General features: G+C 38.2%; 2 protein-coding genes across 2 annotated transcripts in view; both read left to right on the top strand.

The window, feature by feature from the left end:
• The window catches only part of LOC127633969 (translocating chain-associated membrane protein 1-like 1), a 48892-nt gene extending 33186 nt beyond the window's left edge, over nucleotides 1-15706 (top strand). Inside the window, exon 12 of the mRNA XM_052113338.1 lies at nucleotides 15667-15706. The gene's annotated coding sequence lies outside the window, so the exon portion shown is untranslated. The remainder of the gene's footprint in view (nucleotides 1-15666) is intronic.
• The window catches only part of LOC127633967 (nuclear receptor coactivator 2-like), a 128009-nt gene that overhangs the window by 16472 nt on the left and 91060 nt on the right, over nucleotides 1-20477 (top strand). The window contains 1 exon segment of the mRNA XM_052113336.1: nucleotides 15667-15753. The gene's annotated coding sequence lies outside the window, so the exon portion shown is untranslated.

The following is a 20477-nucleotide window of genomic DNA, read 5'->3' as shown; positions in this document are numbered from 1 at the left end:
ACGCAATTCCCCCGCACGCGGTAGTGACGTCACTCTGCTTACATTTAATATATAATCTACCGTCTATAAATGTAATTAATGTTAACAAATTATACATCTTTTCAAAGGTCTAAGGGTTCAACATTGATATCCGATCTCAGTTTTACTGCAGCAATACTCCAGAAAAAACAATTTAGTTATTTGTGCCAGGAGTACAAATGAAAGCATGCAATATCAAAACGGGACTTCATACCTTTGTTATGGAAACGCGACAGCAAAATGAGCGATCGCCGGATGAATCCAGTTCGCCACACTTGGATTAATTGTCCATGACAAGCGTTCATTGAAAAACATCCATAAAAGTGATATATCTGAGAAATATTGATATATTCTTCATTGTTTACATGAGATCTCGCCTGAAAGAATTACATCATCATTGTTCTTCAACAAACTATGCAATCTGAGCAGCATTCATGTTGTAATACTGTATATTATCTTATACATATATTATATATTAGAGTCTCGTATACAAAATGAGCCTGTCTCCAAAGTCTATTTTAAAAAATGCAGCGTAGTTTTATTCATAATAGCCAACCAGTGCAGTCAGATTTTGTGTCGTCTTGAAAGGCTGAGCCTTAATTTTAAGCTTCCAGCAATTTTACAGAGAAAAAAGCTTGCAGGAACCTAATTTTTTAGACTTGTGGCTTTGAGAACATTGTATTTCTGGGTTGTCTTGGCACTTTTATTATTGTTTTTTTAGATTATAAAGACATGTTCATAAAAAAATATTTCCATTACTATAAACTTAAGATTCTCTAACTTTAAACATATATTAATTCTGAAACTTGGGAAATAAAGCCCAAAGTGTCTACTTTCAAAAGATACTACAGATGTGTCCATACTCCAAAGGGTCCAGTAAATACAACCATTTAAGTTCAGGTATGTCACTTTCATGGTTTGTGCTCAGAAAGGGTGTGCATATAAACAGGTTAAAGTCATAGGAAACTTTAATTTCAGCTCCAGAGTAGTTGGATACTTTTCTTATTAGTAAGACATTATTTCTTTTTGCTTTCTATTTAACTCTCGAGAGGTTTATCATGGGTTCACATGTGTGACTGTGGTTACAAGATACCTTGTGCAAAACACAGACAAGGGTATGAACAGGATTACAACTAGGTTATTGAAATAAGGTGTTGGTGGGGTTTGTCATGTTTTGATTACCTCAATGAAATCAATATGCTGTTGAATTGACTGCTTTGTATCGCAATAACATGGAACATTAACACCCACATTGGTGGTACCTGAGCCTCATAAATGCTAAATTCATTGCTGTGACCCAACAAGCAATGCAGGTTAATTTATAAAGTACATTTCATACACAATGGCAATTCAAAGTGCTTTATATAATATATATATATATATATATATATATATATATATATATATATATATATATATATATATATTTAAACAATATCACACAAGCAAGAGTGCGATATGACTGTACATCAGCACTGCTGTGATTCCCGTAGGTAATCACAGCAGTGCTGATTAAGGGCCATAGAGCACGATTGTGAGTGTGATATTGCTTATATACAACAGTTCAATGAAAAATAGCATCCAAGCGGGGGTATTTTTCCCTATTTCGCGGTAGCCGGTGCACAAGAGTCTATCACTATAGAAACCGCAATGTCCTCCGCCATTTTAAACAGCACCCATTGTGTAATTAATCAGTCTGTTGTGTCTCTCAGCTGTGATGAGCCTTAATGCTGAAGTTGTTCTTTTAAAGCTATTTCCTAGCTTGTGTAGTAAGCGATCACGAAGAGCTGTTGTATGTATATGGCTGACGCGAATTCACTTCACATCACCTAACTGGCTCATATTACACATATTAACCTGCTGGCTAACATATGTAATGTAAAAAAAAAAAAAAGACAAACAATAGCTCTTAACAGATCTGCACTGCTCTTACACTTTAGTTTAGAATGGCATGTACACAAGTGGAGTGATAAACACACAGTGAAGCATCGGAGTGCTTATGGTGTCAGACCATCAGTGCTCATGGAACGTCTCTCGTCCAATCAGATTTAAGGACCTTAACTAACTGATGTGTGTGTGTGTGTGTATGTGTGTGTATATATATATATATATATATATATATATATATATATATATATATATATATATATATAATTAAGAGCTAGAAATAAGAATTAAAAAAAGTAATAAGATACAATTAAAAGGGTACAAATTATTAAAATAAATAAAAAAGAATGCAGAAATAATGATGCAGTTTAATCAGTATGTGCAGCACAGTGAATAAATGCACAGCTAAGCAGGTAGGTTAACAGTAATTTTCTATATAACATAAAGCAGTAAGCCATGTGAGGCCATCCATTAAAATAGATATTACCACTGGTATCATTGAGAGCACCTTAGCAACCGCATAGCAACATGCTGGCATTGTGGTGGTGAATCTTGCACTAAGCACCACTCACATTTTCTTTTGACATTGTAAAAGTCTATTTAAGTAAACTGTATATACAAAGCATTCAGAAAGTATTCAGACTCGATTCAATTTGTTATGTTGCAGCCTTATTCTAAAATTCATGTCAATCTACACTCCATACCCCATAATGACTGAGCAAAAACAAAAATGTTTATAACTTTGCAAATTTATTAAAAATACAAATGTATATCGCATTGACATAAGTATTCAGACCCTTTACTATGACATTTGAAATATAGCACAGGTGCATACCATGTCTCTGGATCATATTTGAGATGTTTCTACACTTTGATTGGAGTCCAACTGTGGCAAATTCAATTGTTTTTACATTATTTGGAAAGGCACACACCAGTACCATAAGGTCTCACAGCTGAAAATGCATATCAGAGTAAAATAACAAGACATGAGTTCAAAGCAACTGCCTGCAGAGCTCAGAGACAGGATTGTGTTGAGACACAGATCTGGGGAAGGCTACAAAAAAAATTGGCTTTATTGAAGCCTCCCCAGAGCACAGTGGCCTCCATAATTCTTAAATGGAAGAAGTTTGGAACAACCAGGACATTTCCTAGAGCTGGCTGCCTGGCCAAGCTGAGCAGTCAGGGGAGAAAGGCCTTGTTAAGAGAGGTGACCAAGAACCTGATGGTCAGTCTGAATGAGCTCCATAGATCATGTGTGGAGATGGGAGAAACTTGCAGAAGGAAAACCATCACTGCACACTCAACCGATCTGGGCTTTATGGCAGAGTGGCCAGACGGAAGCCTCTCCTCAGTGCAAGACACATAAAAAAGCACCTAAAGGACTCTCAGACTGTGAGAATCAAGATTCTCTGGTCTGGTGAAATGAAGATTGAACTGTTTGGCATCAATTCCAAGCACCATGTCTTGAGGAAACCAGGCACCACTCATCACCTGTGCAATACCATCCCAACGGTGAAGTATGGTGGTGGTAGCATCATGCTGTGGGGGTGTTTTTTAACAGCAGGGACTGGGGGACTGGTCAGGGTTTAAGGAAAGCTGAACACAGCAAAATACACAGTATTAAATACAAAAATAGATACCCTTAATGAAAACCTGGTCTAGAGTGCTCAGGACCTCAGTCTGGACCAAAGGTTCACCTTCCAACATGACAATGACCCTGAGCACATAGCCAAGACAATGCAAGAGTGGTTTAGGGCCAACTCTATGAATGTCCTTGAGTGGCCCAGCCAGAGCCCGGACTTTAACCTAATCAAACATCTCTGCAGAGACCTGAAAATGGCTGTCCACTGACAGCCCCATCCAGCCTGACAAATCTTGGAATGACCTGCTGAGAAGAATGGCATAAAATCCCCAAATCAAGGTGCAAAGCTTGTCGCATCATATCCAAAAAGACTTGAGGCTGTAATCACTGCCATAGGTGCTTCAACTAAGTACTGAGTTAAGGGTCTGAATACTTATGTGATATTTCAGTTTTTTTATTTATAATAAATTTGTAAAGTTATCAAAAATCTGGTTTTTGCTTTATCATTATGGGGTATGGAGTGTAAATTGATGTAAATCATTTTAAAGCTATTTAGCACGAGGCTGAAAAATTAAGGGGTCTGAATACTTTCTGAATGCACTGTAATTGCTTTTGATCCAGTTGCCTCTACAATGTGGTTAAGTTGTTTGCTTTGTTAGACCATTAAATCTAGACTCTCTAATACAGTCAAGAAGCTGGCGGATGAAAATATCAACAAGGAAGTTAACATTTGTATTTGGGCTCTGCGTCTGGCCTATTACCGTTGGTTTTGAGTAAGTAAAGGAATCTGCATGGCCAATCTAATCTTTAGCCCTTGAGTGGTACGATTATCTGGTTGCTTTCTCCTGACATAAGCCTTTAGTGACAGCCCCACTGAGATGACTCGCACCTGCTTCAGGCATTGAGGAAACAGAGGATGATGGGGGGGAGAGCAGGATCACTTACCCTTAGACATAGGGTTTAGACAATCCTGATCACATCCTATAACAGAGCTGCTAAGTGAATTTGACTGGAATACGTGAGTTGTCAAAGTATGAGGAGTTGAAGGGTTATTTTTTTCAACATTTGGACTCAATATATGCCTAGTTTGCACTGCCCCATCATTTAGTTACAGTTTCTTTGCAAAGCCTGAACCACATTGTGAATGGTTTGCAAAGCAATCTGTACTGAAATATGCTGCTCAGACAGCTAAAGGAATATTTCGGGTTCAATACAAAATAAGCTTATTCAACAGCAGTTGTGGTATAATGTTGATTATTACAAAACATAATTTCGACCTGTACCTCCTTTAATAAAAATCAAGGGCACAGAGAGGCACTTATAATGGAAGTGAATGAGGCCAATCAAACTCACCATTTCAAATGCATTGTCACAGAATGTAAACAGAATGCTTGTAACATGATTTTAGAGTGATAAAATCGCTTACTTTTTCTGTGTAACGTTTTATCCAATTTTACAACTTCTTTGCAATGACGACATAACACCATAAATCCTTTAATCTGCTACAACAGTGTTCAGCCACAAAACAATAATTTAAACAACAACCTTACAGCTTAAATAATACACAAGTTTTAACAGAAGAATGAATGTGCTTTAATAAAATTATAAGCTTCACATTTCTGCATTTAAACCCTCCAGAAATTGTCCCCATTCACTTCCATGGTAAGTGCCTCACTGTAACCTTGATTTTTATTTTAAAGGGTGGATGAGTTAAAATAATTTTGTGTGGTTATCAGCATTAATCCATATATGCTATCAATTGAGCAAAACTGGTATTGAACCTGTAAAATTTCTTTAAGATTGTACTGAGATGTTTGCAGAAATCTTTCATGCACATTTCTAACATTGTTATTCTTTGGAAGGATATGAAGAGCAGAAGGTGCTACACATAAGCAGGAACAGCAAGGATTTCAGAACAGTCTGTTTTTGCTGCTTGGTTTAAATAAATTGTCTTTTTCGACTGGGTGTGGAAGCTTTGAGTTCTGAAATTTACATTACCGTAATTTCCGGACTATAAGCTGCAACTTTTTTCCCACGCCTTGAACCTCGCGGCTTATACAATGACGCGGCTAATAAATGGATTTTTCCCGCTTTCAAATTTTATTAAAAAAAAAAAAAAAACATTCTGTGACGTGCTCAGTTTTTTGGCGGTGTGAAGCTTTCATTAGACTAATGAAATTGCCGAATGGGTTAAGGTCAAACAATTTTTTTGTTTAGCCTACTGTTTAGATTAAATCGAGCGCGCTCAAACTTCCCCTCATTCTGATTACGGTAGTAATTTTGTCACCCTCACCATGGCAAAGACATGGAGAAACGCATATGATGCAGCTTTCAAGTTGAAGGCGATTGATCTGGCTGTTGGAAAAGGAAATAGAGCTGCTGCACGGGAGCTTGGTCTTAATGTGTCGATGATAAGACGTTGGAAACAGCAGCGTGAGGAATTGACTCAGTGCAAAAAGACAACTAAATCTGAGGCTATACTCCGACACCGAAGGAGATGACTTCAGTGGTTTCAGTGCACAGGACGAGGAAGATAGTGACCAATGACTTTCTTGGTAGGCTACTGTTTACTGCAAATGTTTTATTACAAGCCGTGTGTGGCAGCGGGGGCGTGGTCAAGCGCCCGTCCGGGAGAGAAAAGCTGTAAGGGCGCTTACACCTGCGCTAAATTATGTCAAACACTGGTGTCTAATTTCAAGTGCCCTGCTTCACATGTCCTTCTTGGGAAAACTGTCACACGGGCACCAGTGTGACAGTTTTCAGCAGGGCACTTGACGTTCCAGGTAAGGCTTTTAATGGCCACAGCAATGTTTACAATCAATTTTATAAAGTTTCTCAATTCTTCTATGCGCCAACACTAGACTGACGTGTGTCACTCTCTCAGCTCTGTGATTGCTGCCTTTTTATGCCGCTCTCCCCATGCTTACTGAAATTAGACACCGGCGTTAGACATAATTTAGCTCAGGTGTAAGCGCCCTTACCGCTTTTCTCTCCCGGACGGGCGCTTGACCACGCTTCGTTAAAGCCTGTGTAAAGTTCATTTGTTTCAATGTACCGGTAGGCACCTGCGGCTTATAGACAGGTGCGGCTTATTTATGTTAAAAATCATATTTTTTGTAAAAATCAGTGGGTGCGGCTTATATTCAGGTGCGCTCAATAGTCCGGAAATTACGGTATGTTTTCATAGTATGTTGATCTCAAACTGTCAAGGGAAATTGTGTTCCCACATGAATTGACCACTTGAAAATTTAATTGAAACTCCGTTCTAGAGCTGGATATTAGTGAAAGACCGATATATTGGCTGATATTTTGCCATATCAACAGACTTGTCAGTTGCACAATTTCCTGTTTACAAATATTTTTAGTGAATTTTAAGGAAATACTGTATATAAAATATTGATTTAAAGTATTTGAATTTAATGTTTAAGTTTTTATCTCAATCCCTGTTATTTAATTGTATTAGCCTGCATCACATGCTTTATACAGTGCATTCAGAAAGTATTCAGACCCCTTACATTTTTTCACATTTGTGATTTTTGATAACGTTGCAAATTTATTAAAAAGAAAAAGCTGAAATATCACATTGACATAATTATTTAGACCATTAACTCTGTGCTTAGTTGAAGCACCTTTGGCAGCGATTTCAGTCTCAAGTGTTTTTGGGTATGATGTGACAAGCTTTGCACCTGGATTTGGGGATTTTCTGCCTTCTCTGCAGATCCTCTCATCCTCTTGTCAGGTTGGGTGGGGATTGACGGTGGACAGCCATTTTCAGATCTCTCCAGAGATGTTCGATTGGGGTCAAGTCCGGGCTTTGGCTAGGCCACTCAAGGACATTTGTAGAGTTGTGCCTAAGCCACTCTTGCATTATCTTGTTTGTGTGCTTAGGATCATTGTCCTGGTGGAAGATGAACCTTCAGTCCAGTCTGAGGTCCTGAGCGCTCTGGAACAGGTTTCATTAATGACATCTCAGTATTGTGCTGCATTCAGCTTTCCTTCAACCCTGACCAGTCCCCCAGTCGCTGCCACTGTAAAACAACCCCACAGCATGATGTTTCCACCAACATGCTTCACCGTTGGGATGGTATTGTGCAGGTGATGTGTGGTGCCTGGTTTCCTCAAGACATGATGCTTGGAATTGAGGCCAAACAGTTCAATCTTCATTTCATCAGACCAGAGAATCTTGTTTCTCATAGTCTGAGAGTGCTTTAGGTGCTTTTTTATGTGTCTTGCACTGAGAAGAGGCTTCCGTCTGGCCATAAAGTCCAGTTCGGTGGAGTGTTGCAGTGATGGTTGTCCTTCTGCAAGTTTCTCCCCCCTCCACACATGATCTCTGGAGCTCATCCAGACTGACCATCGGGTTCTTGGATCAATTCTCTTAATATGGCCCTGTCCCCTGATTGCTCAGTTTGGCCGGGTGGCCAGCTCTAGGAAGAGTCCCGGTTGTTCCAAACTTCTTCCATTTAAGAACTATGGAGGCCACTGTGGTCTTGGGAGCCTTCAATTCTGCTGAAATAGTTTTTGTAGCCTTCCCCATATCTGTGCCTCGACACAAACCTTTCAGCTGTGAGACCTTATGTAGACAGGTGTGTGCCAAATCATGTCCAATCAATTGAATTTGCCTCAATTGGACTCCAATCAACGTGTAGAAACACCTCAAAGATGATCCAGTGAAATGGGATGCACCTGAGCAACATTTCAAGTGTCATAGCAAAGGGTCTGAATACTTATGTCAGTGTGAGATTTCAGTTTTTTCTTTTTAATACATTTGCACAGTATTTGTGATGCAAATTGCACCTATATTTTCTTGACTCGCGCACAGGGTCCACGTCTGTGTCTTCTGCACATGCGTTTACCATTGACTGTACTAAAAGAGTGTCACAAAGCAGTTGTAGTGCACATGCATAGAAAGTGTTCCGGTCAGAATAGTATACTCACAGAGGCAACGCTGTCGACCGGGCAGGAGGCGATACGGAACATGCAAATACTAAGTATACCTGGGCCTTAACAGCTGTCGGCTTCCCAGATAGCTTGTTATCATTTTGGCCATTGAAACATCCTTATCCAAGTATAATTTCTAGAGGTGAGATGTCTCTTTAGTTGGGTGTAATAGGAAATTATGTTTATCAAGTGGCGTTATGGAAAAGAATAAGTGGTTAGTCAGTCATTGCTGTGCTGCTATAATATTTTGCATCATAGTGGCCAGTTGGCGAGATGGTCTGTGGTGCAACATGCACTGACATGAACTTTTGACCCAGACTGTGCAGATGGAGAGATTGTGGGGGTAGGGGAAGGGAATGCAAGGCTTCCCACTCTATTGCAGCATGCTCATTAGGAGAAGGTCCACTGTGTGTGGTCTACTGTGTGTCCAGACTGTGTGTCTATGGACAAGCAAGGAACATCAAGTTTATCTGTAATTATGACCTTTTATTTCAGTTTTGATATCTGAATCAGATGTTGTGATCACTAAAGCTTGTGACTTGCTGGTATTTAAAATTGTTTCTACCAAAACAAAAGGGCTACTTTTTGAGTCACTGACACTCTCTGACAGTTAAATCAGCCATTTGACTGATTTATCATGGTTGAGGGACCACATAATGACTGTGACCAATCAGGTAAAGATCCAGTGTGGGCAAGTATGAGCATGTGACACAAGAAACTGTGGGAAATTCCTTCGGCCTCAGAAAAAGAAATTCCTTCCTCCTCTTTAACTTTCCCTGATCAATATAAATATAAAAGTATTTCAGAATTTATCTGATTGTATCTGTATACATGATATGGACATTTTCTCAGATTGTGCTTTTCAATATTAAGACATAGGCAAGTATAGAATTGCTAAAGACATAAAATCTAGTGTAACTGAAGTGAAATTGCATTTAGCCTATTTTAGAAACACCTGCCCAGAGTGCTCATATTGTTTAATGTACCCATCAAAAACAGGGTGCAAGGTCTTTTGTTTTCCCTTTGTATTGTTGTCACAGAGTGAATAGAATTGTAACCGGGCAGCTGCTTTGAAACTACATGTAGCAATATCTGGTCAGCACATGACATCATGTGACAGGGTTGCAGAGTGCCCTCCCCTCAGGTATTTGTTCACAAGCTCCCAGGAGAGTTTCTGTATAAGTCAACATACCCCTTTAAAGGCATTTGCTCACAATGGGAGAATTCTGGCCATTTCTACACGTGATTTCATCTTTGTTGAATGATACTTGGTGCAGCAAGTAATTTTTTCGTCTTCTCTGAGGCTAATTCTTGGATCTGGGAGATGATTTAAACCCTTTTTTCCACTAATTACTTGCTGAACATAATTAAAAAGGCGTACTTCATGTTACTATCTAATAAGCTTGAAATGATTCCCTTGTGGAGCAAGAGGCCCTGAAGACGTTTGGATCACTATTAAATCCAACCTGATGATGATTGTCATTTTTTCCTTCCTGTTTTTTTCTCCAAATTTTCCCCCTCCTAATGATGTTGAGCTCATTTTCCGTCCCTTAATAGACTTCAGAAAAGTTGATGTGCTGATTGCTTTATACCATTTACACTTTGGGGGATTCTGACAGCATAACTGTTAACCCTGGCTGTTTGGCTTTAAGAGTCTGTGATTCTAGTGTGTGGATAAGCATGCCCACACAGAGATTTCTACAGATTTGGGAAGCAGTTGTTCACAAAGTTCTGAATATATCCCCTTCTCTTTAGCGTGGTCTTCACTGTGTTGTTAAATATTTTGACTAATTATTAACCTTAGGATGCATGACCCAAAGAAACCTACACATAAACCTGATCATATTCAGTGATTTTCTTCTAAGAAAAAGTATTGTTTAAAACTATATCTTGAATAATTTAAGAGTTAATCATACACAACTGTTTATGTGTTTAAGTCATGTTTATTTGTTTACTTTTAATGTACATAGTAAAAAAAAAGAGAGGCTCTTTGCACTAAGTGCAAATAGCATAATGACTATTTGCACTCTAGTGCAAATATTGGCAGATAGTCTTACACCCCTGTTTAAATACTAACATACATTATAGTGGCATGCCTTACAAAAATTTACCATGGTTTTACCACAGTAACCATAGTGTCACCATGGCATTTTTCTTGTAAACTCATAGTAACCACAAAATTAAACATGGTTTCTATTAACTACTATTAACAACATATTACTGTAGTAACACCATGGTTAGTGCATTAGAACTATATAGTTTCCACCAAAACACATGGTTACTACAATAGTACTACAGTAAAACCATGTTTAATTTTATCCAGATCAAATCATTCTCTAAACTCCCTGACCTTCACTGTGACCAAATAACTGCAAGAAATCTCTTTTATTTATTACTATAAGTAATATGAAAGGAAATATTAAGAGTAGAGTCATGGAAAAAAGTATGTGATGGGATGGGATTCGAACCCAGATCTCCAGTATGACATACACATACTGCTACTACAGCTGCACATGGGGGCTCAGTTTGACAATAAAATCCTGTGTTTCCACTAGACTATTGGAGCGCAAATAGTCACTTAGTTATCCAATCTCTTAATCCACTAAATGTCTAACCCATTAACCAGTTTAATGTCTCTGCCCCATCCTGTAAAATTCAAATATGCCCAACTTCATTTGATCAGCTGTTGACCCCAAATAAAGTCTTGAGATTGGTCTGAGCAGTGGTTGGAGGAGTTAGTGTAAATAGACACTCCTTTAACTGAATTGCAACTTTTCCTGAACCGACTCTTTCTGAGACTTCATCATAAACGCATTAAAACATCTATAAGTACAGACAATTATATCCACTGGAATATGCAACTATGTGCATTTCCAGCATAACCTGGTCTGTAGACTAGATAATCATCATCTGAGAATTCTGACTCTGATTCTGAATGTGATTGTCTCATCGAACATTCCCAAAGCCTCTTAATATTTCATAATTATGTTATTTTATTTTATCCCCTTTTCTCTCAAGTTGTAATGCCCAATTCCCACTACTTAGTAGGTCCTCTTGGTGGTGCAGTTACTCACTTCAATCCGGATGGCGGAGGACAAGTCTCAGTTGGCTCCGCTTCTGAGACCGTCAATCCACGCATATTATTATGTGGCTCAGTGCATGACACCGCAGAGACTCGCAGCACGGGAGGCTCATACTTCTCTCTGCGATCCACGCGCAACTTACCATGCACCCCATTGAGAGCGAGAACCCCCAATCGCGACCACAAGAAGGTTACCCCATGTGACTCTACCCTCCCTAGTAACTGGCCAATTTGGTTGCTTAGGAGACCTGCCTGTCCCTCAGCACACCCTTGATCGAACTCGCAACACCAGGGTTGGTAGTCAGCGTCAATACTCACTGAGTTGCCCAAGACCCTATAAATATGTTACTTTAAAAAATCTAGGCTAATATTAATACAGTAGAACAACAATCAGAAAGCTAGCTAGTTTGCAAAAATGTGCCAGCTACCTAAGTATTAGCTCTAATAGTTTGATAATTAGCTGGTTTAGAATATTTGAATGCCTATGCTTCAATATCTATCTGTCATATATTTCAAAAAGTTATAAAAATACAGTATTTGCAGACAAAACTTACCTTACAGTATCACATGAAAATATATCTGTGCTTGCAGTGAGTTGACAATTCACATAACTGTTGCTATGACAACTCTCTGAAGCTAAATCTGAACAGCAGTTGACATGGGACAAATGAAAAGAATGAAAAACTGATGAAAGTGATGAAATGTTCTTAGACATGAAATGTCTCACAAAGTTGATAAAAAAAGAGTCCACAGTAAATACATAGGGGTCATTTTTACAAACTGCTGAAGGTCACTTTTAGGGTGCTTTCACACTTTGTTTGGACTGAACCAGAGTTTGTTTCCTCCCTCTGCCCCTGCTGGTCTCTGTACACATCACATTATTTGGGTCTGATCCACGGTCCGATTATGTCAACAACGTAAGTACAAGCGGCAGCTGATTTATCATTTACTCTGTAACAACTCAAGATGTCAGTATTAAAGTAAAGTGTTGAAGTTTGTCTCTTTGGATTTACAGCCAAAACTTGACATGCACAAAACGACAGTTGCATTTGTCTCCCGTGGATGCATTAAATGTGCAATGATCTAATAGATATTAGCGTTTTGTCTGCCGCAAGCCTGCGGATGCATTGCAAGAGATGTGTAGAATGTGAGCTGCTCTCTGAAGGAGATTTATTTGGAGACAAGCAGGTATGAGAAATGTATTATACCAGGTATCAAACACAGGGCACGTTTATGCAGGTTGCAGACAGTACACACACAAAAGTTACCAAGGTTTTTCCCTTCTAGAATGAAAAACGCTAAAATATAATAATCTATGTCCTTTGATAATAATTTGGGTTGAATTTAAAGGAAAATATGCGTGTTGCACTCCATTGCACAGCAGAAATTTGAGTAGCTGGGCGCCGCCGACAGACGCCGAGTGGCGGCAATGTGCATACCTTAATTGAAAAAAGTTGTTTTGAATTTTAGAATGCGCCATGTTGTCTGTCAGACACGTCCGGTGTGCGACCCCCTTTAGACTAGTTTAACCTCTCCTGGTATACTTTTCGAGGAAAAAAAATGGTACTCTCATTTAAGTTGAAGTATCTTAGAACTCTGTCCGTCAGACCACTCTGTACTTTCTCTGAAGCCATATTGCAGGACTCTTAAAATAAGACTTGTTTTATTTTAATGGTTGTCTTAATGGATCATCTCCTCATTCTGACTTGAAGCTTGCTTGAAGCAAACTGAATCAAAGTGAACTGAATCGCTTGTGTCCCCACTTTGCGTTTAACTTTTATGAACTTTCTTTGATAGACTATATAAACTCAAGTGTTCAATCAATGATTGAACACTTGAGTGTTCCCCTTCCTTCTTCATTACCAAGATGGCCAAAATAGAGATGACCAGTTGAACCCTATACTAAAGCTCTGCTTTGTTCCACCACATTGCAAAGGCTCTTGCTCTCTTGCAGTAGTTCTTTTAAGCTAGTGCTGCACGATTAATCATATCGCATTCGCGATGTCAGCCTGTGCGATTATATGTAGGCAAATGCTGCGATTTTATTAAATACATAAGTGCATGAGATGTGTGGACGTGACAGCCCATTCTATCTGAGAGCTGTTTGCCCATTTTCTACATCGCTAATAAAGATGTCCAGTCAGTCTCAGTTTAGGGAGTGGCACGTGTGGTCATGTCATGTGAGTTTCCGGTGTTCATCGTGGAAATCAGGTGAAGATGGACGCCGAGCAGACTGACACTGAACTGATGGCCAGAAAAAATAACACTGATCACAGCTTTGCGATATATCTTTATTTTATCCTTAATTAAAGTTCATATAATACGGGAGCGTGCCATGTAAATAAACACAAACTCCAAAACTGTCATTCTCGGTGCGGTCAGAAAACACTGTCCATTTATAGTTGTTGTTGTTGCTAGTTTGTATGTTTGAGTTGAAAAATACACATTTCAACATTATCCAGTTATCTATTTGTGCATTTTCCATGATAACCAAGCAAGTTGACTCATGATACCGTTTGTTTATTATATCGCAATCGCATATCGCAATATTAACCTCAATAATCGCAATATGACATTTTCCCCAAATCGTGCAGCACTATTTTAAGCTAATTGCTTGAAAACATGATTACTCCAGAACTATCTACCTCCATCAAATGTCTTTCAAAAACTTTAATTTGAGAGGTGAGCCTATGGCGGACCAGTAATATTGGCCTTTTGTGTGGAATATCTTGTGTAACATTTTCATTCATTAAAATTTTCATTCATTTTTGGGCAATTTCTTAACTGTGTGTGTTCCCAAGAACCCGGATGAAAAAGACCAGCATTCCAAGTTAGTCCAACTAAGTTTGTGCTGGCCTAGGTGGTGGATCAGCATGTAGTTAACCAGTATTTGATGAAGCTGGTTGACCAAGGAAAGAGATTATTGTTAGTATTGGTAGTTAACAACGCAGACAGAGATACCAGCATCCCATGCTGGAGACCAACATAAAAAAACAACAACAACCCTGACAGGTGACCTCTGTGGGTCTACTCGGTAACACCAGAGCATGGTTGCTGTAAGATTGGTCCCCTTAGGACCGGTGCCGGCAAGGTGTCGTTATTAAGAATAGCCACACTTGGCCTGACAGGTCTGGGAATGCTCAGCTGTCTCTTTTTCTCTATGGTTTGCTGATAGCTCACTGATAGAGGACAGTTTAAGTGCTAATAGCCGACAATATGACCGGGCAATGATAACACAGAATCTCTGGAATCTTTTACAGAAGCCAGTTTTTACTTACACTGAGGGCAGTTGAAGGTTTGTCCTTAAAATGAAGGTTATTTCCTCAATGATTTTTAGAGACTGGTTGTTCTCACAAAATTGTCTCTATTGCAAAAATCAGGAATGATAATGGTATATCTTGTTTGGCTTATGGAATTGATCTAGCTACTAGTGAATGTATTTATGCTGCGTAGTGGTCTTGGCATTAATGAAACATCCATCCATCCATCCATCGTCAACCGCTTATCCTGTTGTACAGGGTCGCGGGGGGCTGGAGCCTATCCCAGCTAACATTGGGCGAAAGGCGGGGCACACCCTGGACAGGTCGCCAGTCATTAATGAAACAATTATAGCAAATAAGATGTACAAATAATTGGAATTAAAAGAGGACCTTTTTTTAACAATATCTACATAAAAAAAAAAACCTGACTAAAACATGAAAATTGAACATTTGCGTTATCCATTGACAGAGTTGTCGGGAGATTTTGGAACTTTTACATGAATGAAATTGCACCACTGGCCGATTGCCGATGATCTCAATGACCAAATAATTGGCCTGAACATTATATTGTCTATATGTAGTGTATTCTATGTAAACGGCCGTTTTGAGATGCGCAGTTTTGAACTAAAGGACCGACTTGTCCGATTAAAATTCTGTAAAGCTTCATTCTGATTGGAGCTGCTACTTAGCTCTATACACAAAACTGTTTATATGAAATATACAGCCCTTATTACCAAGAAAAAGCAACACAAATAGCACTAAATGTAAAAAAAAGCATCATTATTAAGGGTTTGACATAGAATACATTGTTTTGCTTGTGTTTGGCTTGCTAAACTCAAAATGAACTCTAAAACTCAAGTTCAGATTCTAACTGGATATTCACATCTTTTCTACAGATTGAGAGACGTGAAGAATGCCCAAAGATTTCCACTGCTCCCATTGCTGCAGAAATGCCCTGAGGCCGAGTCTGGACTGAAGCCAAGGTGAGCTCAGCAACCTATGATGAACATGGAGTGCCTCTCTATTGCTCCCCTATCAATTTGTTGGGTTAATTCAGTCAAACAAGGTCTAGTGTGTGTTTATGAAACTTTACTCTGGGAAAATGTAAAAAGCACTTCTATGATATACTGTGAAACAAATGAAAGTGTGAGTTGATGTGGTTTGCGTGGGAGGCCTGACGTCATTTCCTCCCTGTTCTGGGTTTGAACAACAAAAAAGGAACAATGTTTTTTCTCATTTTCATCCAGATTTTTTCAGATCTTTCCCTCTTTCCTTCATGCGTTCATCTAGAACTTTGTTGTAGGTCAGGACGATACAATTAATATTCTCTTTAGTTCTTGTTCTGGCGATATAAAATGTATCAAAATTGTGAATATTGCAGTGATTTAAATTAGCTTTTAATTTGGCCAGCAAGTTTCCTAAAGGCGGTATCATTAGAATAGTTATGTGATTTCACAACGACTCCTGTGTCTCGCAATTCTATAGTATGAGAGCATTAAGATTTCAGACTTCAAACTTAAGATGAAAACATAGCTGTAGAGACTGAGTTTGATTAATTTCCATAAGTCAAGTCTGTTTCTAGAGTCTAGATTCAAAACTCATTCAACGATTCGTTGTCATCATCTATCAAAAATGTTCATGGAAGTCTTAGTGTGGCATTTTTCATATATTAAAATGTTTTAGCAATATTTACATTCATATTTGTTTACTGTTTATTAAATATTGTTATATTGGTGTGCATAAAAACATTGTAGAAAACATGCCTTTATTATTTGAATTAAATTTTTACTGTTTTGGTTCTTATATTAAACATTTAAAATCTACTTTGAACACCCTTTTAAGCCATATTAAAAGGATATTTAATAAATGTACAAATATCTAGATTGAATTTAGTCAAAAAGATGAAATATATCATGTTATAATTGTTTTAGCTGTATCATCCAGCACTACTCTGTAGTCATGATTTAATTGTTTCATACTATTAGCAAACTTTAAAATCTGTTTGATTTCACAACTCCTGTAAAGCCACTTATAGGGAAAGCAGCAAGTGAGCATGTGTTTGGCTGCATGTTGATGGCACAGTCGCCACCTGCTCTGCCTTTAGCATTGCTCTTTGCTGTCATGTGACTGAAGAGGAGCCAATTGTCTTGGTTAAAAAGACGAGCACTCTCTCAGGATTTTTTAATGCAGATCATGCGCAGCGTGTGTAGTGGGGTGGGAGGGGGAGTTTGGGGGCTGGATTTTCCTGTTCAGGGAGGGCAAGAGTAGGTTGGGGGTTGGGCGACTGTAGCTTCTCAGATGGGATTTGCATTAGTAGTTTGTCAGCTGTCATTAGGAGCAGATGACAGTGAGGATAAGATTCTGTTTGCACATGGCTATATCTCCTCTCTCCTCTGCTTCTCCATGAACTGGCCATAATGTACACCTAAGAAACACTGACTGCCTATTTACACTTTGTCACTTCATGCATCTCGATCGATCAGATTGCTTTCTGATTGGATGTGCACATTCCATTTACACTTGATCACATTAATGTGTTTTAGCAAAACAGATATGAATCCAATTTACTATTCACACTCTGCAAATAAACAGTTCACTTCCATGATGATTCTAATATCAGATAGCAAAATGTTTGCTTCATTTAATGAGGCTCATATAATCTGAAAACAGGAGGTGGCTAAAATTGCTTTGACAATTGCAATACAAAAGACAACAGCTGTTATGTTGCGCATTTACTTAGTCGTCTATGGGCTCCCAAACATCTGTATGCTCTGTTTGGGGTGAGTAAAGTTTACACATGTGGCCTGAACAACCAGATGCATTTACACTAGGCCTAGTAGCGTCTTGCGCAACACTTGGACCAGTCATGTCTCTGACTACTATCCTTCTCAAATGCATCATGGAGAACATTTAAACTTGACCTTCTCGTGATCTGATAGCCACCCGATTTGTAAAAACGTGGCCAGGTTTAAATACCCTCTGAATTGGATAACGTGCCTTGTTTTTATGCAAGGCATTTATTTATTTTTTTATTTGCATAAAGTATTCCACCTTGTTCATGTGTCAAGCTCTGGTTATACGGAGTGTTGCTGATGCAGGCAGTGTCTTTCAAATCCTTAGCACAGTCCATAAGCATTGCTTGCACTCTTGATGTATTAATGCATGTCCAATGGTGCACCCCATCTATAGCTCTTATAAATGCAAGTCCTGTATTTAGAAATCTTGCTCATATTTAAATGGGCCTTGAACAATTAGCCAAATGTAACTACTTGCGTATTAAGCACACAATGTCCCTGTATCTCAGAATAGAATAGAATAGAATGTAGAAGAGCTACATACAGGTCTTTTTCAGTGTGGAAGCCCATTATAAAGTGTCCTTGTAATGCATTCTATTATTATAAGAAAAAGACAGCAAATGCAGTTTTATTTAGGCAAAAACATCAACACAAGTACACAATGCTTTGAGGCTTAGTCATTTTGACTTTATTATACCAATAAACATGATAATAATTGAGAATAGTTCTTTTGAAGCATATACTTATTTCTTGCAAAATCATGCAATAATACGCATATTGACCACCTCATTATCCTATACTCATGCAATGAGACATTTTATCATTACATTGGTTTGATAAAATTGCTACATATTAGTTAAATATCTAAGATGCAGGAAGCTTTCCTGTAAAGGATGTTCTGCTCTCTCACACAGAGTTCATACTGTTAGAGGCTTGCATTAATGTAACCCTCTTAAACCTACATTCACTATCTGGATAGAGCAAACACATCTTGCCCAAAACTATGTTTGGTATAGGTTAAGTTGTAACCCTAAACCAGAGGTGCCCAAACTAGGGCCCGTGGGACAAAGTTGGCCTGTGATGACCTTTGATTTGGCCTGCCTTGCCATAGATGTATAAAAGGGGAAAAAAATGGAAGACATTTTTTATTTATTATATATATATATATATATATGGCATTGATGCAGCTCTTCGTTTTTAATTCATCTTTTTGTTTTAAATTTTTTTTATAAATTTTTTCATTACAAAAACTGTAGCTTATTTGAAAAGTAGAGAGTATAAGTGATTTTATATGTTTTTAAATGGACATGCGTATTTCAGTGACCTTTTAAATAAGTGCTGTCTGAAGGTTCGATCCATTGGTCATCCCAGGTGTCATCCCAAAAGCTTCACTATGATTGGCCAGCTCCAGGTAGGAGGTGTGCTTTCAATAACACCAGATATAACCTAGTTGGTTTAAAATGGAGCTGGAACTGAAGCAGTGTCAAGAAATAATTTTGTGGACTCGTGGAACAGTGCATACAGTCGTCCGAAATGAAATGTGTCTTGAACGCACGCTATACGTTGTGCAGCATTTCATATTTGCGTGAACGTGACCACTGAAGCACACCCGTGAAGCGGGCTTGATGAGAGCATTTCAATATAAACAACAGTTTCATTCACTCCAAACACAGCACAACATTTCAACTGAAAGTGAACTGACCAGGACTCTCAAAAATCCCTTTTTGCCCTGCCAGCTAGAAAAAACATTAATGCAGTAAACTAATTCTTCATATTTCATCTTCTTCTGACTAAAACCCATTTTGGGGTGTGTATAACATCTGTGTGCATCATACTGTAATTTGTTGTGTCAAATGTGAGAATATATCATTTACAAGCATCTATCTGCCTAAAAACAGATAGCTGCAAGTTTTTAATAACCATAAGATACAATGTCGTATTTCCGCAGGTTCTTAATCAGAATCATATTTTGGAGTCAATGAAATTAATAGGCCTCTCAATTTTTTAATTTGCAGAAATGTGCTTCATAGCTTTTATTTCCTATCATAATGTAATGCATTCACCCATAATCCATCACCTCTTAAGAAAAGAAGCAAAAGTACAATTCAAGTTTTTGATATCACAACAAATAAAATAAAAGATGGCTAAATGCATTAACCACGCAATAACATTTTACAGCATTGTATAATTACATTTGGCAGTCCCAATAAATGATAATACTGAGTGAAAGCCAGGACAATGTGTAGCTAGATCATAGACAGAGCTATGCTAAGAAATATCTTTAATATCTTCTTTGTAACAAAAAAACAAAACAATATCCTACATGATAGTATTACGTCATGCCATTGTATCTTCATCTCTCCAAAACTGCACAGAACTACCATGTGTTCAATGTGAGGAGATGTGCTGTTCTTAAAGAGACAGTAACCATGTTTTAAGAGATGCAGACATTTTATCCAAAGTGACTCACAAATGAGAAAGAGACATAACATACATACAAATTTTATTGAAAACAATTGTGCTTTGTTCAAGTATAGGCCACTTGATGATTTGAATTTTAGGGTTTTGTGTGTTTTGCAATATTAATATTTTATTTTAAAATAAAACTGTTTGATATATGAAACATTTAATTTTGGCCCTCTGCCCTCAATGAAGTTTTTGGCCCTTCATAGGAAAATGTTTGGGCAGCTCTGCACTAAACCATCAAGTAGCTTAATAAAATTCCCCCATTCCAAAAGCCCTCTTCTTTAAATAAGTGATAGAGTCTCTGACGTACGTTAAGAATATTTCAGGAGGTGGTATTAAAGCTCATATTGGATCTAATCTTCAGCGCTCTGTTTGTCATCTGCAGTATAAGGACCCTCCCACAGACCATGCACTGGAGAAGTTTATTGATTTTTCTCACTGCATCT

This window comes from Xyrauchen texanus, chromosome 41, assembly GCF_025860055.1.
Source record: "Xyrauchen texanus isolate HMW12.3.18 chromosome 41, RBS_HiC_50CHRs, whole genome shotgun sequence".
In the NCBI taxonomy this organism is placed as follows: Eukaryota; Metazoa; Chordata; class Actinopteri; order Cypriniformes; family Catostomidae; genus Xyrauchen; species Xyrauchen texanus.
The sequence above is the reverse complement of the archived record's forward strand: the minus strand, read 5'-3'. Positions and strand labels throughout refer to the sequence as shown.